This window comes from Gossypium hirsutum, chromosome A03 (genome assembly GCF_007990345.1).
Source record: "Gossypium hirsutum isolate 1008001.06 chromosome A03, Gossypium_hirsutum_v2.1, whole genome shotgun sequence".
NCBI classification, from domain to species: Eukaryota; Viridiplantae; Streptophyta; class Magnoliopsida; order Malvales; family Malvaceae; genus Gossypium; species Gossypium hirsutum.
In genome coordinates, this window is record NC_053426.1 from 22,439,534 (window position 1) to 22,446,623 (window position 7,090).

The 7,090-nt window shown below is 33.9% G+C and overlaps 1 non-coding gene across 1 annotated transcript; it reads right to left on the reverse strand.

Moving 5' to 3' along the window:
- Nucleotides 1–5,177: 5,177 nt before the first annotated feature.
- On the reverse strand, nucleotides 5,178–5,284 carry LOC121227789 (small nucleolar RNA R71). Its single transcript, XR_005925312.1, has one exon. It is a non-coding gene; the product is annotated as a small nucleolar RNA R71 (small nucleolar RNA).
- Between the last annotated feature and the right edge of the window lie 1,806 nt (nucleotides 5,285–7,090).

A 7,090-nucleotide genomic window follows, 5' to 3' on the forward strand; every position in this document is an offset into this window, starting at 1 on the left:
CTTGAAGAGTAATTTTCCCAATTTCTAACTTTTTGGACAAAAATGGGCATGCATGGAAAATTTTAGAAGTTTAGTAAGGAAGGGCATTTTGGTCATTTGGTTAATGAAAGAATAAAAAGGGAAAAATAAGCCAAAATCATGTCATTCATCTTCTCCATGTTGCCAAAATTTTCATGCTCTCCATAGCTAGGGTTTTCAACATTTCAAGCTCAATAGTAAGTGCTCTCTAGCCCCGCTTTTAATACTTTTCGTATTTTTGAAACCCTCGTAACATGCTTTATCCATTTCTACCCTTATTTCAAGCTAGGGTTCATGTTAGAAATTTGACCCATGCATGAGATGGTTTTTCTTTGATGATTTATGGAGGGTTATGAAAGTTAAGTGTTAGATAAACATCTTTTGCTAGGTGATTTTTCATGAAAACATCAAAAAGGGACCTAATTGAAAAAGGTGTAAAATATGGGGTAGAAATGTGAAGTGAAAGAAAATGTAGGCTAGTATGAGCTTATGACACATTCGGCTAGGCTTAGGTAGTGTAACGCTCGGGTTTGTGCAAGTGTACATAGTCGTTATCAAGTAATAAGTAAGTATCGAGTTATCATCTCCACAGGGATTGTATTGTGCTAAGTCACTTAATTTGTAAAAGTGTATTAACAATTTGATAAATAAAAACAATATAATTGAGAAGTGATGAAAAATTAAGTATATGAAACTAAATGCAATGATCCCTAATGCAATTTATCCTAGTATGCAAACTATATGAATGAGATAGATTTTAGCAGAATTAACATAATAATCAACAATTATAACATAAATAAGCTAGGACAATTACTTTAATTAAACTCAAATTATTATTAACATGCTTATCAATATTCGAAAAAACATTCCATGCCAACTCGATCTTTCAAGAGTTTGGAAACCATGTTAGGTCCTTTCAGAATCCTTTACTTAGTAAATACGCATGTTACTGATCCTTATTTACTAAGGGTTTCTTAGTATTCGTGCAAGGTAATAGGGACGTGTTAGGTTTGAAACAGTTTAATCACACAAATCTAAAAACTATGCAGATAATAGAGCCTGGTTAGGGATGTTTTGCAACCTGCAATTTAATCAGGTTAGGATCTAAATTGAGCATGCACATTTCAATTATGCATCCATTAATCGTAGTCTAGTTAGGATCGCTCAGCTAATTCAGGTGCATTTCAATCACGTATGAATGAAATATAGACTTGATTTTAATTGAAAACATGATCGATTGAGGCACGAATATTATAAACATGAATCAAATAATTATTATTAAACCAAAGCAATCATCTTAGCTTAAATAAAATTAAGCTATCATTGTTGTAAACAAGAACAAAGAACACATAGAAAACATTCTTGAATTAAATTAAAGTAAGAAAGATTTAACCCAATTCAGAGTGGTTGTTACCTAAGACTCTGACTAATGAGGGCTCTTTCGTTCCTTCGCTTTGCTCCTTTGCTGATGGCTCTCCGAGGTGCCCGACCAAAGGTTCTTTTAGAGGTAATTTGCTCAAAATCTTTATGCAAAGATGTTGATAGGCGTGAGGGCTAAGAAAGCTAAGAGAATTGAGAGAGGAGAGAATGATGAATGAATGAGGGATGAATGAGGGATGAGGGATGATTGAAAAAGTGAGAAAGGGGTTGTTATTTATAGGTGAGGCATGGGATCTAGTTTGCTAAAAATAGGAGTGTCCATCTTTCAAAACTCCTTCCAAGGGTGGCCAGCCATGAATTGAGGGAATGTGGCTAATTTTGCTTGATTCTTGGTCAATTTGAGTGCCACAACAACTCAGGACTAAGACTCGGTCACTAGCAAATCTTCGGGCAAATCTCTGATTTTTTCAACTCTTCAAGGACCTTGTGTAATTAAACCAAAAGATGGTTGATGGACGCCCATATTCATCTGAATTTTGGGTTGACTTGGCCCTCCATTTGGACGGTTTTGTAATCAAATTAAAGCTTTCAGACCTGTCCAAAAATAAATCAATAAGTTAGAGGACCAAAGAATTAAATTTTACCAACCTAATTAAATTAATTAAAACCCAAATTATTAATGAAATATTTTAAAATGAATTATTAAATATAATTTTATATTTTATTATTTAATTTAATCATGCATGGCCCACTTTATGTCATAAAAATATAATATGCTCAATTTAATATAAAATAAGACATTTTATGCATGAAAACAATATAATAAAACATAAAATCACATTTTAATAATTTTTGTGTCTTGTTTTCATATTTTCACATATTTCATTAATTTATTAAACAATTACTTGGTTTTAACAACAAATTTAATTAAAAAGGTGATAATTTATATAGGAAAAATCCTATATATTTTTCAGTTTACACACCCCAAACTTAAATCATTGCTCGTCTTGAGTAATGTTCATGCACAGCACAAGGTCTCGCTAACGAAAAATTGCTAAAAGTGTAAGCAACATTAATCATTGCCACATAATCATGTATTAATAAATTCATGCTCATCGATCTTCTTCATTAACAAGTAATTCATATGCAACCATTTTGAAAATTTTATACTAAGTTTCAAGGTATGCCAACATGAATCATAGTATGTATATACGTCACAGCCATAGATAATATTCTTTCGTTCAACATAATTTCTCATCAATCAAGCAAAACAATCATAAGGCTTATTTAAAATCTTCATATGTTGAACTTAGGACTTCCTCTCCACTAATGTAGGTGACATAATCATCCAATCAATAGGTCTTTTATAAGGTTGTAATGGGGCTCGGTCAAAAGTAGCAATTTTAAGAGATGGGATATTTCGGTTTCAAGATCTTAACCTTTAACTTTGTCTTGGTTTTCTCATAATACAACCTTTTTTTTTACGTGAACCTTTGGAACACCCCCAAATTATTTTGAACTTAAGCTTATACATTTTTTTTCTTTTTTAAAGACTAAGCAAACTTTTCTTCGACCTTTTTTTTTTTTTAAATAAGCATGAGCACATACATCTTTATGAAAATTTCCTCAAATGTTGATTACCAAGACAACTTAAGTTAAGATATGTCCACAAAATTAGGATAACATACAAAGATGGTAATGTGGTGATAAATTGTAATTTATACATATTTTTATCCCATGCTTAGCACATTTACGGATGATTTCTCCTTAGATTTGGTGAATTCGATGCTTCTAATCCTTTAATTTCATGTTTTATACTTAGGTGAGCATAGGAGAGTAAAGAGAGCGAGAAACGGGCCAAAAACAGAGAAAATGGACCCACATGGGAAAATAACACGGCCTGGGCTTCCTCACACGGGCGTGTCACACGGCCGTGTCAATTTGGTAGGATCGAAGCACGACTTACACGGGTAGACCACACGTCCGTGCCTATTTAACAGTCTTGACCACAGGCTAGAGTAATCACATACGGGCGTGTCCCTGCCAAGCCCAACTTTAGTCCTATTAGGAAAAGACCAATTTTTAGGGCTCTTAGGCATTCAAAAGCCTATTTAAACACTTGAGTAGGCACTTAGGAGGGGGACGCAGAGTAGGAAGCAAGGAATTACTCATGGAAAATCGATTGATCTATCTCAAGAGTACGATTCATTATCAAGACTGGAGATCTCGCTTCAAGTTCCTTCAGGAGTTTTGGGTTTTCTTATGTTTTGTTATCTTTATGCTTTTGAGATGTTTTCTTTCATAAATATGAACTAAACCCCCTAAATACCTAAGGGGAATGAAACCTACGGTAGATCTTGTTATTATTATCTAAATTGTATGATAAATATTTGACTTCTTCTTAATTCTTATTTTAATATTCCAGGATATTGATTCAAGTTAACACTCTTATTCAGAGGAGGAATAAACCCTGTTTAAAAGTAAAATTTTCATCATTAAGTGGAGTTGATTGCGCGCCTAGAGATAGGGTGACAAGATTTTGCCGGATTAGGGTGAAACCTAATAAAGGAATCCATAGATCGAGTTAATGCAATTCTAGGGTGTTAATTAGAAAGAGATTTCAATTATTCAACCTAGGGTTAGACATTATTAGTCTCGAGAGAGATAATAATATAACTTAGGGATTTTTACAGATCAAGTCAAATGAATAAATCGTCTGATTTGGATTCAAATAACAAGTGAAGTCTAGGTGGATTTTTCCTTAGGTATTGTCTCAATCAATAAAATTTTCCCTAAAGGATTTTCCCAAGTTTTATTTCTAAGCATTCTTAGTTAGAAATTAGTTTAGATAACCAAACCTCTTAATTTTTAGGCTAGATAATAAAAAGGAAGTAAATACTAGTACTCGTATTTCCTTTGGGTTCGACAATCCAATCTAGCTGAGCTATACTACTGTTCGATAGGTACGCTTTCCTTAATCGTGATAATAAGATAGTCTCAAGAATGATTCATTTATAAATCTTGAAAACCTGTTACGAATATCACACAATCAAGTTTTTGGCGCCGTTGTCGGGGAACTAGGATATTAGGAACACTCGATTTTTATTACGTTAGCCATTTTACTTTTATTGCAATTTAAGTTTTTATTTTCTTTTCTAATTCTTCATTTATTTTTTTCTGACAGGTTTTTCTAGTTTATGACTAGAAGAAACCCGTTAGGACCACTATTTTTTGATGGTGACATCAACCGCACAGTTCACAGAAACTGGTGAGAAATAAGGCGAAGCCTAAGATACACAGAGGACGAGCAAGAGGACGATACTTTAACCACAACCGAAGAGATGGCTGAAAACCAAGAAAATTCGCTACCTCCTGCGATTGCTGCTAATCCAGTAAATTAGAATCCTGCTCCACGTACTATGTATGATTATGCTAAACCTAATTTAATAGGAACTGAGTCAAGTATAGTTAGACCTGCTATTGCTGCAAATAATTTTGAATTGAAACCTAACACAATTCAAATGATACAACAGTTTGTTCAGTTTGATGGTTTGCAGGACGAGGATCCCAACGCTCACTTGGCAAATTTCCTAGAATTTTGTGATACCTTTAAAATTAATGGCGTTTCTGATGACGCCATTCACCTTCGGTTGTTTCCCTTTTCATTAAGGAATAAGGCTAAACAATGGTTGAACTCATTACCACGAGGGTCAATCACTACTTGGGAACAAATGACCGAAATGTTTTAATTAAAATATTTTTCACTGGCTAAAATAGCCAAATTACGTAATGATATCTCTTCTTTTGTGCAGATGGATTTAGAAACACTCTACGTTGCATGGGAAAGATACAAGGACCTTTTGAGAAGGTGCCCTCACCATGGGTTACCGCTTTGGCAACGTTTCATAATGGTCTGAATCCTTCGACTCGAAAAATGATTGATGCAACTACTGGTGTAACACCCCTTACCAGTGTTTGACGCCGGAACAGGGTACGAGGCATTACCGGACTTAATCACTAATCATCGTATAAAAATCGATTCATAATTTCACTCTAATTTAAAACTTTTTCAAACACATTCAAGCTGTCCCTTAAAAAGAGCTTACAAGGCCCATATCATGCTTTAACTCAACCACACACATAGGCAAACATGCACATTCATAAATTGCATCATTTAATTAATAACATAATCAAGACTATCTACATTAAATGACTTTATACGATAGTGACCTTCAAATAAAATAGGTTAGTATTTTAAGCCAATTCCTGGCAACTTAATAACAATTAAACGAGTCTCCATACATGCCAAAGACTTAAAATACTTTAAAACCTTTATATATCGATCAATAGTTTGATAGTGTGATTTAACCTCTAGCGACCTCCAACTCGAGCTAACATCTGCGACACTATAGGAAAAAGGAAAGGAAGGGAGTAAGCATTATAGCTTAGCAAGTAGGTATGTAAATATTAATAAACAATACATTATCATACTTTAAACAAAGTCACAATATGTTCCCGGAATATTACCATCACAAACACACATACTTTCACTATTACAATCATAAACAGGTTCAAAATAAGCTGTCTAGCAGAGTACCAGAAACTAAATTATTTATTTCTAGAGCTACAGAACTCCAAATTACAAACTGTTAATTTTCCTTGAAACTAGATTCACATATATTCTTACCATAAAATTTTCAGAATTTTTGGTTTAGCAAATTAGTACAGTTTATTCATTGAAGTTACCCCTGTTTCACTGCTCAACTGTTCTGACCACTCTTCACTACGAATCAATTTTCTCCTCGTACAGAATTTAAAGGATGTTCTCATTTATTTCATTTGAAACTACACTCATAATGATTTCTGGAATATAAATTATATCCCCTAATTATATTTTTACAATTTTTAATGATTTTTCCACGTCAGAATAGGGGATCACATAGTCATTCTGAACCAGTCTCTCAAAAACTTAAATATCTCATAATATAGAATTCCTTTGCTTGCTCTGTTTCTGTTATATGAAAATAGACTCATTAAGATTTAATTTTATATCTCATTTAGTCTCTGATTCAATTTCTACTATTTTTGGTAAATTTTTAGATTCACGTCACTGCAACTATCCAGAACAGTTTTATTGTCAATTTTGATCTTTCACACTTCAATTGTATTCATCACTTTCCCATAGCAGTCTTTCCAATTTCCAATCACATATCAAGCATATTGCTCATAAGTTACACAAGTATATACTTACACTTATCATCACAAAGTCATACACAATTTCATTTAATCAATTTCCCAGTTGAACGCTTCGGAATAACAACAAATACGTGATGGTATTACACACAGCTCACCTTTAAAATCGAAGCTCTCTTGTACACATAGTGGCCTTCACTTAGCACCACTCATGTGACCTAGCTCGATTGTACACATAATTTTGGCTCTCTTGTACACATGGTGAACACTTAGTACCACCCATGTGACCTAGCCAGTTTATCTCGTAGCTCTCTTGTCTACATGGTGTCCTTCACCTAGAACCACGCATGCGACCTAGCTACATATATTCCGTAGCTCTCTTGTCTACATGGTATACACATAGTATCACCCATGCGACCTAGCTACATCATAATCTCTCATAGCTCTCTTGTACACATGATGTGCACTCAGCACCATACACGTGACCTAGCTACATACC